Source organism: Chanodichthys erythropterus, chromosome 19 (assembly GCF_024489055.1).
Source record: "Chanodichthys erythropterus isolate Z2021 chromosome 19, ASM2448905v1, whole genome shotgun sequence".
NCBI classification, from domain to species: Eukaryota; Metazoa; Chordata; class Actinopteri; order Cypriniformes; family Xenocyprididae; genus Chanodichthys; species Chanodichthys erythropterus.
Window position 1 is genome coordinate 24,995,963 of NC_090239.1, and position 17,753 is coordinate 25,013,715.

At 34.1% G+C, this 17,753-nt stretch overlaps 1 protein-coding gene and 1 long non-coding RNA gene across 2 annotated transcripts in view; one reads left to right on the plus strand and one right to left on the minus strand.

Moving 5' to 3' along the window:
• Positions 1 to 17,753, minus strand: part of LOC137007614 (ras-related protein Rab-26) — a 108,999-nt gene that overhangs the window by 71,478 nt on the left and 19,768 nt on the right. The gene's annotated exons all lie outside the window — the stretch shown is intronic.
• LOC137008094 (uncharacterized) lies at positions 7,097 to 9,409 on the plus strand. Its single transcript, XR_010892751.1, has 3 exons — positions 7,097 to 7,810; positions 8,527 to 8,595; positions 9,002 to 9,409. It is a non-coding gene; the product is annotated as an uncharacterized lncRNA (long non-coding RNA).

A 17,753-nucleotide genomic window follows, 5' to 3' on the forward strand; every position in this document is an offset into this window, starting at 1 on the left:
ATTTGTTGAGATGCTTTTGGAGATATGAGCTTCAGGCCGTCAGTGAGCGATCAGAGCTCATTTACCCACAGAGAACAGCTTCATCTCGGCCAGTACTTCAGGAATTTGCCACTGGTTCTTATGTAGATAGCATTTAAACAGGAGGTATAATTTGTTTTAGGTATATCAAACGGGCAATCTTTGGTCTTATTAATCTAATACTTGTTCCAGAGCTAATAGGCTTAAGGGCTATATTAAGTTTTATAACTTTATATTTACATTGAAATTAAATCCTGTACTAACTAGAGCACTGCTTTTGTACATTTGACTGAACTGCTTGCTTGTTTTTATTTCTTATTTTACTACCTAAACTGATATAATGGCTATTGTTAATTTAAATATTATTGTTCAATAAATAATATTTTATACAAATAACATGCCGTATTTTCTGGTATTGAGAAACAGTCCGTTAGTGATTTTGACTTCAGTGAAAATTACATTAACACACCATAAGATGGTGGCAAAGACTGTCTTTATAGGTGAGTCAGTCAGTCGCAAAGACTTTTATATTGAAATGGACTGAAACAAGGAAACAAGGACATATTTTATACTTTAAACAACATCTTACGAGACGCAACTGACAATTGCATTGACTAGCGCTGTCATGGGAAATCCTCTTAAATGTTAAAAGGACAAAGACAAAGATATCGCTTTTCCTTAGTGGAAAAAATGATTTTGTGATTATGAATTTTAAGATTGACCTGAAGAATATCAGATAGGTGCAGGTAATGCACTCGCTCAGGTGATCTCTCTCTCTCTCATAATAATCTACATATTACAATGAGTTTCAATGAAGTGACTCAATGTTCCTTCGTTACTAGCTCTAAATTTTATACATTTTAGAATTAGTAACGGAGGATTGAGCTCAACTGTTAAACTTGAGTTTTGAATCCATGGCAGAAGGAAGTAGTTCCTCACAATAAAGGGTTTTTAAAGACAATCCATCGTTGTTTCTTATTTATCAAACTGCAATCTCATGCCACGGCCGAATGGCCCAAATCACAATCATCCAAGAAATGCAGCCCAGGTCAAGTGTATCTACAACAAACTAACCCTCATATAAATGATTAATGTCACTGAATAATATTCAATAGTCCATTAGCCACAGCACAGTAAATGTTCATCTTTTGCAGAAAGGTGATTAAATCCATTAAATGAAGAAGGCCTTGATAATATAGTTAAATGCTCCACATATAATGATAATGGGTCTGTTAAGGGTAAAGGATTCATTTAAGGAGTGACTGAGACGGATTCACTCAGGGATAAAAAGGCGTAATCAGTAATGCCAAGTGACCTTACACCATAAATACATCCACCTTCAAAACTTCAGTTCCGCTGCAACCTTACATTAAGTATAATCAAAATGGCTTTACACGTCATTTTCACTCATTCTTTCAGGTTATTTAAAATATATTGAACTGACCTAAAAAAAATAAATAAAAAAAATGTAGTTGAATCTTATATAACTAACTTTTAAGTAATGGAAAAACATATGTTGCCATAATTTTGAGCATATTTTAAGTATGTGCAAATTGTGCAAATTGGATACACAAATAATTTCAACAATCTTTTTCCCAATGAATTTAAATAATATGAAATAGACTTAAAAAAAAAAGTTAAATTGCATATAATTGCAAAAAACAAAGTAGAAATTGCTTAAATTATTATGATTTTTGCATTTGCACATTCATACATATAATAAAATTTGCTGTTCAAGTCATTTTAACATTTTATTTTTTTATGTTTTTATTTATTTATTTATTTTCATCTACATTCTTTCAATTGCATTGACTTAAAAAAAATCTAATTCAATTTCATATTTGACACTGGACCACAAAACCAGTCATAAGTCGCATGGGTATATTTGTAGCAATACAACAATACATTGTATGGGTCAAAATTATCAATTTTTCTTTCATGCCAAAAATCATTAGGATATTAAGTAAAGATCATGTTCCATGAAGATATTTTGCAAATTTCCTACCGTAAATATATCAAAAAAATATTTTTGTGAGTGGATATGCAATGCATTCATTTGGACAACTTTAAGGGTGATTTTCTCAATATTTTGATTTTATTTTTTTATTTTTTGCACCCTCAGATTCCAGATTTTCAAACAGTTTGTATCTCGGCCAAATATGATCCTATCCTCACAAACCATACACCAGTGGAAAGCTTATTTATGTATAAATCTCAAAATATTACCGTTATGACTGGTTTTGTGTTCCAGGGTCACATATAATTGAAAAAAATGAAAAAAAGTAGAAATTGTTTCAATTATTTTGATGAGCTAAAGTAATAAAAAAACATATGTTGCTGTAACATTTTGCACATTTTCAGTATAATCAAACTGGCTCTACAAGTCATTTTTCCCCAGTACATTTAAATTACATCAAAGTGTCTTGAAAAATCAAGTTGAATTTCGTATTACTTAAATGTGCAAAATCTGAATTTCTAAATTTGCAGTTCAAGTAATTTCAACATTTTTCCAGTATTTAAATTATATTAAACTGACTAAAATCTAAAATCTAGTTGAATCTCTAATTACTTAAAAATAAAATGTTGAAATTGGTTAAAGTAATGTTTTCTTTTTTACAGTGTACAATGTCAGGATTTAATGATCTACACCTAAGGTCCGTTCACTGAATCCAGCTCAAGTACTCCTCACACACGCAGCGATCTGCAAAGATCACGCCGTCAGGATCTCATCAGCATCCGTCAGGGCAACACTGACTCCACCCTGTATGCTCACACTGACATTAGGGCCGCAGGTGGCAGAGAGCAGCTCAACACTTCCATGGTTTAATTACCATCAGAGCACCTGGGCTTCCCAGCGGCAGGAGACACATATACACAATTTATGCAGCTCCACTTCAGCCTGTCATATATCTCAGATAAACTACCCCTCGTACACACGTATTTCACTGTAGCTTATATATATATATATAGAGTAGTATCTAGGTGTAGGGACGTTTTCCTCATAATTTTTGTTCTCGCATGCAGAGCAGTGTTATTTTAGTATAATTTACCATTATAGTTTTAATTAATATTTTGAATTAGTTTTTTTTATTTTAGTTAAAGTTTAGTGTGTTTTTGTCATTTTTATTAGTGTCTAAATCAGTCTAAGGTTTTATTCATGTTTATTTCAGTTTTAATGGTGTCAGTTTTACTGTATCAATCTCATCCTTTAGAAGTGCATCAAAGTGGATTTGCTTTGGCAGCAGAAAACAGCGTCTTCTCGACATGAACAACACAAACCAAACTCTTTCAGTCTCAGCTACTGCTATAGTGTTTGAGGGCGGGGCAAAGGAGATGTTGTTTACGTTCAGCCAATGAAGAGGCATTATGCAAATTAGTTACAAACCTACATAAGGTTCAAACAGAATGACTGAAATTACTGACGGCAGTTCAGAATCGCTATTTTCTTTATCTGCACTTTGATCTTTGAAACTTTGCAGACCTTTTACATTCACACACAGCTGTATTACACAAAGGTAATATCTGAAAAAGCATAATAGGGGCACTTTAAATTAAATAAAAAGTAAGATTGATGCATTGGCAACTAGATGAACTAAGGTTTAAAAAATTTCTAGTAACGAAAAAGTTTATGATTTTAGTTTTAGAAACTATAATAAAAATAATAACCCCGACATGCAGCTCGCCATCTCTCTCTGAGAGCTGAGTGGGTTTAAATTGGTTTTAGGCAGTACTAATAATGAAAAGGGAAAAAAAAAAACATGAAAAGAAAGAATAAAAAAAAAAATGCTCAAAAGCTCCTGCGATTGTTGCATGAGAGAAAAGTGAAATTGCAACCTGAGCTTTCATTCATGAACTTTCATTCATGTTTGGCCCTTTAATTACCATTTCATTCTTTAAAGAGATCTTCAGGAGGGCAAGTAAAGCCCCTACCATTCATTTAAAACATATTTTGGGTGACTATATTAGGGCTGGGGAATATATTTAATATTCACAATGACTTGCTGGCAATATAAAGATAAGCAACATCATTAATAATTTACTGTGTAATGTGCTCTTTATTTGCCCATTAAGTTTCCATAAGAGCATGTCATTACATTAGTTTCACAACTCGTGAGCATGTGATGGCATTTTAATCATTTTAATAGCATATAAACTTATGAGGCAAAGACTGTGCTAGAGTTCATTGGTAAGTAAAACAGTTCTGAAGTGACTGAATGCTTCAAAGAATCGAAGCAATGAACATTTTAATTTGCATAATTTTGGTAAGATTGTTTAATGTTTTTGAAATAAGTCTTTTGTGCTCAACATGACTGGATTTATTCGACCAAAATCTAATTACACTGTTGACAACCCTTAAACACTATACCTGACCTAATCTTACCCGTATCTCATAGCAGCAATAATGTTTCAATACTTTGTAGCAAATGCAAGTACATAGTAAAGACACCTAATATAAAGTGTGACCATTTTAAAGAACTGTTTTCCATTTACATATATTTGACTTTTTTCATTAATGGAAAAGCTGACTTTTCAACAGTCACTCCAGTCTTAAGTCTTATATTTTATATCTATATTTACTTCTTGCATCATACAGTTTGAAACGATTTGACTACAATGACAAAAATATCACTCTTTCAGGCAAACATGTAAATATAAAGATATATATTTAATATACTGAATATATACTACTGTCAAAAGTTTGGGATCGGTAAGATTTTTTAATGTTTTCCAAGAAGTTTTTTCTGCTCACCAAGGCTGCATTTATTAAATTAAAAATAAAATAAAAACAGTAATATTGTGAAATATTATTACAATTTAAACTAATTGTTTTCTATTTGAATATATTTTACAAAAGTAATTTATTCCTGTGATCAAAGCTGAATTTTCAGCATCATTACTCCAGTCTTCAGTGTCACATGATCCTTCAGAAATCATTCTAATATGATGATCTGCTGCTCAAGAAACATTTAATGTGTACAGATGTACAAAATATTTTTGTACAATTTTTTTTTTTCAGGATTATTTGATGAATAGAAAGTTCAAAAGAACAGTGTTTATTTAAAATATAATCTTTTGTAACATTATAAAAGTATTTACTATCACTTTTGAATAAAAGTATTAATTTCTTTAATTTCTTTTCAGAAAAATAAAAATAAAAATTCTTACTGACCCCAAACTTTGGAACAGTAGTGTTAATAATGTTACAAAAGCTTTGTATTTCAGATAAATGCTGTTCTTTTGAACTTTCTATTCATCAAGGAATCCTGAAAAAGAAGTATATAACTGTTTTTAACATTGAAAATAATCATAAATGTTTATTGAGCAGTAAATCAGCATATTAGAATGATTTCTGAAGGATCATGTGACACTGAAGACTGGAGTAACGATGCTGAAAATTCAGCTTTGCATCACAGGAATAAATTACTTTGTAAAGTTTATTCAAATAGAAAACAGTTATTTTAAATTGTAATAATATTTCACAATATTACTGTTATAACTGTATTTTAATTAAATAAATGTAGCCTTGGTGAACAGACAAAACGTCTTTTAAAATCATTAAAAATCTTACCGATCCCAAACTTTTGAACGCTAGTGTATATCAAAAGACTGACAATTGATGTGATTTTTTTTAGCTATTTAAAACATCAATGCATGCCATTTACATCATCTGTACAAGAAAAATAGCAACAGAACAGCATGACTCATCGCCTCAATCTTTCACATGACTCATAGCTCAGTATGTTCATATGAGTATGAACGGGTTAAATGCTTTGTTTCAGTTTTTCATAAGACCTCAGCATGAGTGTTGCATATCCTGGTCATCTGTTGAGTAACACTCATTTGGCAGGGTCTAAACAAGACTACTGCTCTGTGTTGATCTGTGCTTCACCCAAGATGCTTCAAAGCCCAGCCTGAGAAGATTAACAGATGTCTTACTGGCCATGTAAACATGCTGCAGAGAAATACAGTTATAGGGTGAAGCTTCCAGCCACAGTTTATTTATATACATATACACACACACACACTCACCGGCCACTTTATTAGGTACTCCTGATAATCAGCCAATCACATGGAAGCAACTCAATGCATTTAGGCATGTAGACATGGTCGAGATGATCTGCTCAAGTTCAAACTGAGCATGAGAATGCGGAAGAAAGGTGATTTAAGTGACTTTGAACGTGGCAGGGTTGATGGTGGCAGACGGCCTGGTCTGAGTATTTCAGAAACTGCTGATCTACTGGGATTTTCACAAACAACCATCTCTAGGGTACACAGAGAATGGTCAGAAAAACATGCTGTGAGCTGCAGTTCTGTGGGAGAAAATGCCTTGTTGATGCCAGAGGTCAGAGAAGAATGACCAGGCTGGTTCCAGCTGATAGAAAGGCAACAGTAACTCAAACACTCGTTACAACCGAGGTCTGCAGAAGAACATCTCTGAACGCTCAACACGTCCAGCAGATGAGCTCCAGCAGCAGAAGACACAGCAGTGACACTCCTGTCAGCTAAGAACAGGAAACTAAGGCTACAATGCACACGGACTCACCAAAAATAGACAATAGAAGATTGGAAAAACATTGCCCAGTCTGATGAGTGTCAATTTCTGCTGCAACATTCAGACGGTAGGGTCAGAATTTGACAACATGAAAGCATGGATCCATCCTGCCTTGTATTGGAGGTTCAGGTTGCTGGTGGTGAAATGGTGTGTTGGATATTCTCTGGGACACTTTGAGCCTTTTAGTACCAATTGAACATTGGGGCGGAGCTTTAACAGGTCACCCTTCGGTTGCTCAACAACAACAAAGCTGGAGAATCTCACGCAGCCGAAATGAGGATTGTCAGTATCAAACATCAACAGAGTCAGACACTGATGGAGAGACTCAGGAAGAACTTTTAGAATGAAACTGGACGTTTCTGAATGGTTAGTGGATAAATTGATGTAGTTGCTGTGGAGTTGATTCAACTCATCCACTAGCATGTGCCGTCATGTTCATCTTTTCTCTCTCTAAAGCAGCCCAACATGGCCTCACTCCCTTTGTTGCATGCTTCATGAATGGTTTAACACTCTGAGGTCTAAAAACGCGCCGGCGCGTTTTGCAGTTTTTTTTTCACATTGCAGCAAAACAGACTTAAAATACTCCGTCATTTTTTGTCATAGAGACATAAGTAATATATCAATTGAAACTATAGAATGTCTTCTTTTTTTTGTGTACACTCACAATCAAAATAAAACTTTGTGCTTTTTAAAAATAAATAAAATATACAGGGTGTGCTGTCCTGCCGTCTCCGTCTCTGCAAACATCGTTCTAAAACGTCACTAAAAGTAACTAAAATAGATGGCTTATACATGCTACATGGACATGAGAGATATGTCTTTGGAAAGCTTTAAGTGTCTACTTTTAAACAAAACAAATAAATTCTAAAACAAATATTCTCCCTTTATGTAATCAGTATAAAAGTAAAGAGAGGTACTGTTTCTCCTGTCTGACCTAATTATCTTTAATGTGTGCCCGCCCACGCGCAGAGCGCTCTATTCATAAGATAATGTGCTGAGGCGATTTATGCAAACTGTAAACGCCCCTAACAGCGTCTTAAAAAGCATCAAGTTTCATCAGATTCATTCGCTGTCCTTCGCGTTTGGAAGATGGCACACTACACAGGTGAGCAGGCTCTTCAGATGGTCCTGGACAGTGAGGAAGTTCACTCTTTCCTCGGAAGAAGAACACGACTCTGACGATGAACGTCTGCATTTTGAAGAGCGACTTGATCCAGCTGAAGATACAGTTTCTGATGAGTAAGTGATTTAGTTTTACTTAAATTATTTGACGTGTTTTTTTTTTCTATATAAGCGTACATATATTTGCCTTATATTTACATCTATCTATATAACTATATATATAACTTTATCTCATAAAAACGCTTATAAATAGAATGCTTTTCTGTTGATATAGGGCCTACTTAAATTATTTATATAAGCGTACATCTATATTTGCCTTATATTTACTTCTATCTATCTATCTATCTATCTATCTATCTCACTATCTATATCTATATCTATATATATATATATATATATATATATATATATATATATAACTTTATCTCATAAAAATGCTTATAAATAGAATGCTTTTCTGTTGATATACTCAAATTATTTGACGTGTTTTTTTTTTATATACAAGCGTACATCTATATTTGCCTTATATTTACATCTATCTATAAATATATATATAGCGTATCTAAGTACCGTATATGATAGGCGTGAATGTGCTAAAATATGCTTGGTTGTGAAATGCGCGAACATGTTGCTATTTGCTAAATGTGCTAACTGATATAGCAGACTGTAAACGTTTACACATTCGCACACTTTGTCCGGTAATGGCCAATTGACAGACATATACAGCATGCTTGTATACCTGTTACTTTCCTGTCAGTTATGCATAGCTAATGGTATGAGAGTATTATCTTATATGCTAATAATAACAGGGTTTTTTTTACATTTTTTTTTAGGAATGTGGATCCATCACTCTCACATTCACCTGCAATTCCCACTAGGAGGGCACGCAGCAACACAGTTGAGTAAGTACACTTTTACCCACTATATGGTAGGCCTATATTGAAATCTGTAAGATTTTTCATGTTTTTAAAATAAGTTTCGTCTGCTCACCAAGGCTGCATTTATTCAATTAAAAATACAGTAAAAACAGTAATATTGTGAAATATTATTACAATTTAAAATAACTGTTTTCTATTTGAATATATTTCACAAAGTCGTTTATTCTTGTGATGTCCAGCATCATTACTCCAGTCTTCAGTGTCGCATGATCCTTCAGAAATCATTCTAATATGATGATTTGCAGCTCAAGAAACATTTATTGTTTACAATTGTTCAGAAATGTTTCATAAGTAGCAAATCATCATATTTGATGATAATATTTGATGATAATATTAATAAGATTCATATTTGATGATAATATATTTGCAGAGCTCTGTGGTGTGTCGTCACAGAAAGCAGCTCCAAAACGGACCAAAAGTGACCATGTACCGGTTCCAGGAGCAGAGCTGACATCAGATGCAAGGAATAATGCCACCGCTGGTCATCGGAACTGCATGCTTTGCAAAGTACAGCTTGGTAAAAAGCAAGACACACCTTGGAAATGCCAGGCATGTGACATTTACTTGTGTCTTCAGTTGAACTGTTTTCAAAAATGGCACACAGATGTGTGACTGTTCAGATTCTCTGTTCACCACCTCTCACTGACCATTGGGCTGCAAAGATTATCTATATGTGATCAAGCAGGTTATGTATAGGGTGTAAAAGTGGGCTTTTTTTTATAAACCTTACCTTTATTTGCCTGTATACACAAAAAATGTGCCTTTGACCCTAGTTTATATGTGGATTATATTGTTAACTTTATTTTAAATAAAAAGAAAAAAACAATGATATGTCTTGTCTTTGCATTTTCTTAGTTGACTCAGTCACATTCCTGACTGAATGGCTCATTATGCGGCTCATTAGGGGCAGGGTCTTAATCTCCCCAGGTGTAAATCACTTCATTATTCATGAAGAGTCACACCTCTTCGCATATGGCCTACCTAAACAAAAAGTGTCTTAGAAATTTAAAATCAATACAATGTTTTATGTGTCAGAGTAGGGAGGATCATTTCCACATCATTTTGAAGCAAAAACTCTACACTAAAATATACAATTCTCAAAAGTCTTGTGAAAAAACATTTAGTATGCATTTTTAGGTATTGTTTCAGTTACTTTTTTTTTTTTGTTTTTTCAATAACCACGCATAAACATTATTCCTTTAAAAACACAAACATGTACATACATGTTCCTCACATATTATGGTAGCCTAGTTTGTGCTGAATACAGTGTAATGACACTTTTGTCATTAATATGTTTATAACCAACTGATAAAAGCACAAATGTCAGGGCATGTCAAAACTTCTCCAGGGCCCAAAATCAGCCTCAGACTCCAGAGGGTTAAATGTTTTTGTGCAAATGTTTTGAGAACATGATTAAAGACCTGATAACTTTGATTAAACATTACATTAATGTTACTGGAAGAATATTTGTTCATAACTTTGCCAGAATGTTGTGAGAACGTTCCCTGTTCGCTGGGCTCATGTGTGTCTGATGAACAGGGGTTTACAGTGAGTCTAAACTGTTATATGTCTAACTCTGTGTGGGAACTGCTGTAGGTCACGGCAGCAAGTGGTGTGTGAATGGACACTCTCATAATCAACCCTAATGACCTGCTGTGTTTGGACGCTGACAGGTGCTTATTAATATTCATCACAAGCAAATGCAAAAAAAAAAAAAAAAAAAACGCAAAAGCTGCTGGGTAGGGCCGGCTGTCACTCAAACTCTCAAAACCTGACAAAGCAACTTCTCATGAATGTTAATCGGCACTGAGCTGAGCAAATGTCTCTGCTGCATATTTCCTGATTTCCTGCTTTGTGTGCAGTTAAAAAAAATAATTCATTTAGACACTTAAAGTATGAAAGGATACAATGTGAACATCTGAACGTACTTGCTGCTGTGCCATTTGCTTAATTGTGTGCAAAATAGTGTAATTGACCTTTTCAGCAGACCTTAAATGATTGATGAAATGACGCGTCTGTCTGACACTGTACCTATAAACAAGCATGCAGCACACTGGGTATTTATATTTATTATGTTTCATGACTTAAAGCATTAGCAGGGCTCGACAATAAGCATGGTCTTACAAACCAAAATATGTATATTTGCATTGATTTTGCAATTTGCAAGCATGTGTTTATGAATTATAATGGTCATGGAGTTGCATTACAACAGTATAATTTCTAAACATTTATTGAAAAAAATAAATGCAAAAGAAACCCATTTCTTTGACACAAATAAAAAAAATATTCATTTAAAACTAAATAATAAATTAAACTACTGATTTAGAAATATTACAAAATTATTTTATTATACGATGAAAAAGTACAAATATAACATGTCTTTTTGACCATATATCTGAACTTAAATGGATGTAATTCATGAATGCTTTAGAAAACAGATCTATGGTTGGTCTCTTTGAAAGAAGCAGATTATTGCAAAAGTGAACATGTAAAAAAAGTTATAGAAGTTTAAAGGGGGGGGTTACGTGTTTTTTTACTAGGCTTGATTGTGTTTTGGGGGCACAGTATAACATGTCTAAATGCTTCGTTTTTTTTAAAATGCTGTATTTTTCATATATTTTATCTTAATTCTACACCTCAGTTTCCACTGTCATATGAACGGCTCGTTTGACTTCCTGCTTCTATGAAGCCACTCCCTCCGACATACGCAATGTGCTCAGATTGGTCAGCAGGTTGGTTACTGGCCCAGTCTGTCGTGATTCGCTGAAGCGTCCGGAAACGCCACGCCCCTTACCATTCGTAGTTACGCGCTTAGGTGGAAAGTAAATAATAGCGCCTACATTGCTGTATCAAATTGAGCCGAATCAGACCCAGATGAAGAGGAAAAAGTAGAACCTCTCCAATCGCGGCTTTTGAAGGATGTTTATAAATGGTATTTCATTTAGTATTTGTGTCAAAGTGTTTAGATAAGCTGTCACTGCTGTTTGTTAGCTTTCAATATACAGTTTTATCCTGATTAAAGCTTTCCTGTAGTAAATACATGCCTGAGTAGTCGCATTTTTGTAAAGATAGCGTTTAATTTATAGCATGAACAACTGTTTGTCTATGAACATAGAAGTTTGTTAGTGTTTGTTGCACTAGAATTTAGCTAACTGGCTAGCAAAAACGAGTTGCTCTTTGTATACTCCTAGATGCATTAAAAATAGCAACAGAACTATAACATTACGTTTAAAAGACAAACAATAAAACATACTTACAGTTTGGGGCTGATAAACAGCAGCTTCTGCTTTTAAAGTAGGAACTGCTTCATCTTTCAGTAAAAGTCTTTGTGTAAATCCAGCATTGAACTCGTGTAGATTCAGGAAGCTTCTTCAGCACCGCATCCAGTGTAGACAATATCACAGATTATAATGGGTTCTATATCTTTTGACGCATCGCGTCGCGCAGCTCGCGTTCAGTGTAAACAACTCTTCCGCTTTCATTATGCTGCGCCACATGGCCTCGCCCACTTTGTTGCGTGTTCCCGGGGGCAGTGTTTATGTTAATAGCAAGGGTTTATGATGTCACCAACCCGGGAAGAAGCTTGTTGTAGTCCAAACCGCCCGTTTTTGTAGGCAATAAACTGCCATAACTTTAAAAGACAATATCTCAGTGAGCATTGAACTTTCAGCGCTGTAACTTTGCAGATACTGTTTATGCTCAAGCAGCAACATTACACACTAACTAAAGTTAAAAAAGTGAAATCGCATGCAACCACCCCTTTAAGTTTGGTGGAAAGCAAATGTACGGAACTAAACTTTATTATTATTAATAATATTTAATACAAAATATATATTTCACAAAATAATTTAATAAAAGTTAATTTTAACCAAAGTTGTGTTCCAAATTTGAAGTTGATCACACAAAATTTGAGCCCACTAAAAGGTTTTAAAGTTTCATTTTTAATGGTAACGTAATGTCCATTTCAAAACGGTTTTCACAGAATTGAACTTTTTAACTTTAGTTAGTGTGTAATGTTGCTGTTTGATCATAAACAACATCTGTAAAGTTACGACACTCAAAGTTCAATGCAAAGGGAGATATTTTCTTTTACAGAAATCACTGTTTAAGGACTACAACAAACGGCTGGAAGGGACTACAACAAGCTTCTTCCCGGGAAGAAGCCAACCATAAAATTCACTAACCATAAAATTTGCATAAACTCCACCCCCGAGAACTCACAACAAAGGGGGCGTGGCCATGTTGGGCTGCTTTAGAGAAGAGGAAGAGTTGTTGTAGTAAAGTGTTGTTGTCATGCCGACATTTTACGCTACATAAACGAGGGTCAATTCAACACAAAAGATGAACATGACGGCACATGCTAGTGGATGAGTTGAATCAACTCCACAGCAACTACATCAATTTATCCACTAACCATTCAGAAACGTCTAAAAGTTGTAACTTCTTCCATCAGTGTCGACTCCGGTTTGAACAATGTAAGGCTGAACACCGTTACTGACAATCCTCATTTTGGCTGCATGAGATTCTCCAGCTTTGTTGTTGTTGAGCTGTTAAAGCTCCGCCCTCTTCTGGAAAGGGGGCGGGAGCAGCAGATCATTTGCATTTAAAGGGACACACACAAAAATGGCTTGTTTTTGCTCACACCCAAATAGGGGCAAATTTGACAAGCTATAATAAATGATCTGTGGGGGATTTTGAGCTGAAACTTCACAGACACATTCTGGCGAGACCAGAGACTTATATTACATCTTGTGAAAGGGGCATTATAGGTCCCCTTTTAAGTGTTTTAGCTATCAAATGATTAATAATATAAAATAATATAATTAAAATAAAATAATATAATTAAAAAGGTATATTTTTTGTGGTAAAGTCAGAATGAAAAAAAAAATGAAAAAAAAGGAAGAAGAATACTTAGGACACTGTCTTTGCACTTTCATTTTAAACGTATATTCAGCTCAATCTATAACATTAGACTGTCCAGAACGCAGAGCGCTGCACTGAACCATGCAGTGATTACACTTCCTCATTAAACTCAATGGCACTGGAAGCATTTCTCGCCAACAGGACCTCTGTCGTTAGAATTGCTCGTTAGGTTAGGTCACACCTTTGAGTAATTAATCATTCCCCTTAAAGAGGTAATTATGTGTATCAAGGTAAATATTCACTGTATTCCTCAACCAAAGGCAGGAAGAGCGAGTTACAAACAGGCTGATAATTTACTCTCATTGCATTCGCAGGTTAATGGACTGACACACATTAAAGAGTCAGTTTATTCTGCTAAGCTGAGCGTGTTTTAACTGATAGATGAAGAACACACACTTAAACACACAAACACATGCATGTTAAATGACAATCCGGCCGACTAATATTGCTGAACAAGACAACACTGAATTGATGGGCATATTTAAGAGAGCGTGACAAAGGAAACATGGATCTTTTATTCAGACTTTTTCATTTTCCAATTACCAACCTGTCTAGAGAGACGCAGCTGATGTTATCAGATAGACCTTGACATTAAAACTAGCTGTTTGAATGACTAAAGTTTGGAATGAGAGACCCTGACAGATGAATGAGAGTCCTTGACTAAAACACGTACACTGAAAACTCTCGTACTTCTGCACATACAACCATAGAAATCTGCTGAGAATCTGTGCACTCTGCTATTTAAAGGAATAAAATGGGTCATGTATCGCTTTCTTTTGTGCAACACAAAGAGGAGAATGGTGATGGCTAAGCTATGGAAGCTTGTTTAGAAATAAAAAATAGAAAAAGGGAACTGCGACTTTTATCTCACAACAGCGAGTTTATATTTCACAATTGCCAGAAATCAGAATTCAGAAGTTTTAAACTCATCAGAATTTGTGAGATATAAATGTGGTATGTCCCAGTGTGAGAAGCTTTTGATTCATTTCAGTTTAGATGGCAGTGGTTGGGTTATTGTAATAAAAATAACCTCAGTAACTATGGTATTGTGGCGGAAACTATGGTTACCATAATTGTGGTGTATATTGATGATAGCGCTGAGACACTGACCCTTCTCTGCAGATGAATGAAGACACAGCCGACACACAAAGAGATATTTATAATATGCAGGAAGCTTCTGATGATTGAAATCTAGATTCATTTTTCCCAAGTGTATTTTCAGCCCTTTTTCTCTTAAAATCACTCCATGAACACACAATTTGATAAAGAAAGAACATTTTAAAAACAACCAGCCTACAAAACAGCAGGTTAAATAATTATTATTTTTATTTAAAAAATACAAACATTACTAGCTTTACTATTATTATTATTATTATTATTATTATTATTATTATTATCATTAATAGTAAGTACAGATCAGTAGTTTTACTAGCTTTAATAATATAATTATTCTAATTTAAACTTTTACAAACAACAGTTTCACAAGCTTTAATAATAATAATAATAATAATAATAATAAAAATCACAAAACAGTTGTTTCACTAGCTTTATTAATAATAATAATAATAATAATAAAATCACAAAACAGTTGTTTTACTAGCTATAATAATAATAATAATAATAATAATTAAAAAACAATTACATCACAGTTTTACTAGCTTTAATAATAATAATAATAATAATAATATTAAAGCTAGTAAAACAACTGTTGTTGTAATTGTTATTATTATTATTATTATTATTATTATTATTAATTAAAAACAATTACAACAACAGTTGTTTTACAAGCTTTAAGAAGAAGAAAATTACAAAACAGTTGTTTCACTAGCTTTATTAATAATAATAATAATAATAATAATAATAATAATAAATGACAAAGCAGTTGTTTTTCTAGCTTTAATAATAATAATAATAAATTTAAAGCTAGTAAACTAACTGTTGTTGTAATTGTTTTTATTATTATTATTATTATTATTATTAATTAAAACAATTACAACAACAGTTGTTTTACAAACTTTAATAATAATAATACATTACAAAAAAGTTGTTTTACTAGCTTTAATAATAATAATAATAATAATAATAATAATAATTAAAAAACAACTACAAAACAGTAGTTTCACTATCTTTACTACTACTACTACTACTACTACTCTAATAATAATAATAATAATAATAATAATAATAATAATAATAATAATAATAACAAAACTGCAGTTCCACAAGCTTTAAATTCAACCTGTGCTAATATCTGTGTGAGCAGAGTCCCAGTTCTGATATCAGGCAGCGTGAAGGTGTGATTGTGTGATTTACGGCACTGCGGTGACAAAAGCAGAGTAGGTAATTGATTTAAATGTCTAAGTACACCGTCTTCAGAAGACTGTGTTCTACCTCAATCCCCAACCCAATTAATCAACACCATCAGATGATTACGGGATCAGCCAATACCCTGTCTGTCGCACAGCACCGAGTGAGTCGCTCTCGCTTCCTTTCCTCCCTCTTTCGCCCTAAAAGTGTTTTAAATGAATGCACCCAAACAGGCTGAAACGCTGTGTTCTGATCTCCATGCATGGTGCTGAATCTCTTCTGCTGATCTTTCAGCTCAGATGATTCAAGATAGCGCTGGAGGACATTAGGGAATCGCTCAGAACAGCGCGATCTGCGGAAATCAAGAGGTTGCTGTGTTTAATGAGCTTGTTAGAACATGAAGTCTAAAGGCGTGACCCACACCGGCTGAACTACAAAGACGCTTGCGGCATTTTCAAAAGATGCCAACATGCTGAAAGTTTCGTCGTTCTTTTGCTTTCAAAGCGGTGGCGGAGCACATGAAAGACCTTTCCATAGCACAAACTTCCAAGGCTGTCAAAACCGAATCACCTTGGTCACACTTTGACCAGTTTTCAGAAACTGCTGTGCCACAGAATCATGGGAAGATTCCTTCTTTTGTGAGTTAAAATCTTTGCAGGACCCTCTTTCGGCTTGTTAGCATCACTGTACAATGGTTCATAGCGTTACACAGAAAAATATCCAAAGAGTGGAATGCTTTTATATGCACAAGATACACAGGTAAGAGGTCTCTCGAAACAGACCACTTTTAATGGACTACTTATACTGTATCTTAAAGTGCACAAGAGCTTTTGTGATAATATGAAACTCACATAAAACTGATACATTAAACTTGTCATTTTACTTAAGTACTAAAAAATACTTAACTACTGCTACTTAATAAATAACTTACTTGAGTACAAGTAGAAGTACTGAAAAATAATATGACTCAAGTAAGAGTAAATAAGTAGTTTGCTGAAAAACTAAAAAGTTACTACATTACAAAGTACTTTAATATTATTTTTCAATTTTTACACAAAATGAGGTGATGTTAGCAATATGTAGTGCTAAACACTCATTTAATTTTTCTGTTTCATTCATACAGGAAGCCAGAGGGCGCCCTCGCGCAGAAAGTCAACAAGTGAGATTCATAGAAGTATTAAACTCATGACGGTCTTTATATGGATATCAGATATCACAACAGCTGAATTAAATGCAGAGAGAGATGTTTTGACTGATGAAACATGAAGACAATAAACACATGACTGCGAGGACATACCTGTGTTCTTTAAGCCATCTCAGGAATTTAATAAGAATAATGTATATCTATAATGCAACGCTAATAAACATAGCCTGTATCATAGAATTTTATAACATAGTCTATATATTTTGTGTTAAGAAGCAACATGGACACACAGAAGTTATTTCAAACACGACGGATGTGTATATATGTAGGCTATGTATGATTTAGGAGCAAAACATGATATTAATCTCATAAATTGTTGCGTTTGATGCTATGCTAAGCAAACATACAGTGCTATTGTAAAGGAGGCCAGCTAGTAAGAGCTGTGTGAGTAAAACTCACTCCCCTGATCTCAAGAGGTGCTCAAGAAACTCACACTAGAGGCTGCGGTCTTTAGCCTCCTTGTTAGAGAACCCGCTTCCCATGGGTTTGAGTCCCGCTTAGAGCGGGTGGTTCGAACAGGAGGGGCTACACTATCCCTGTTGCCAAGAGCGATTATTTTATTACTATTTTTGAAAAAAGTAAGTCTACATAAGATCGTTTGAATGTTTTTAAGAAGGGCAAAAGCAAAGAAGGATGAGAGGTTCGATCAAAAAAATGAGGGATTAAAACAGTATGAATAGAAAGTGCC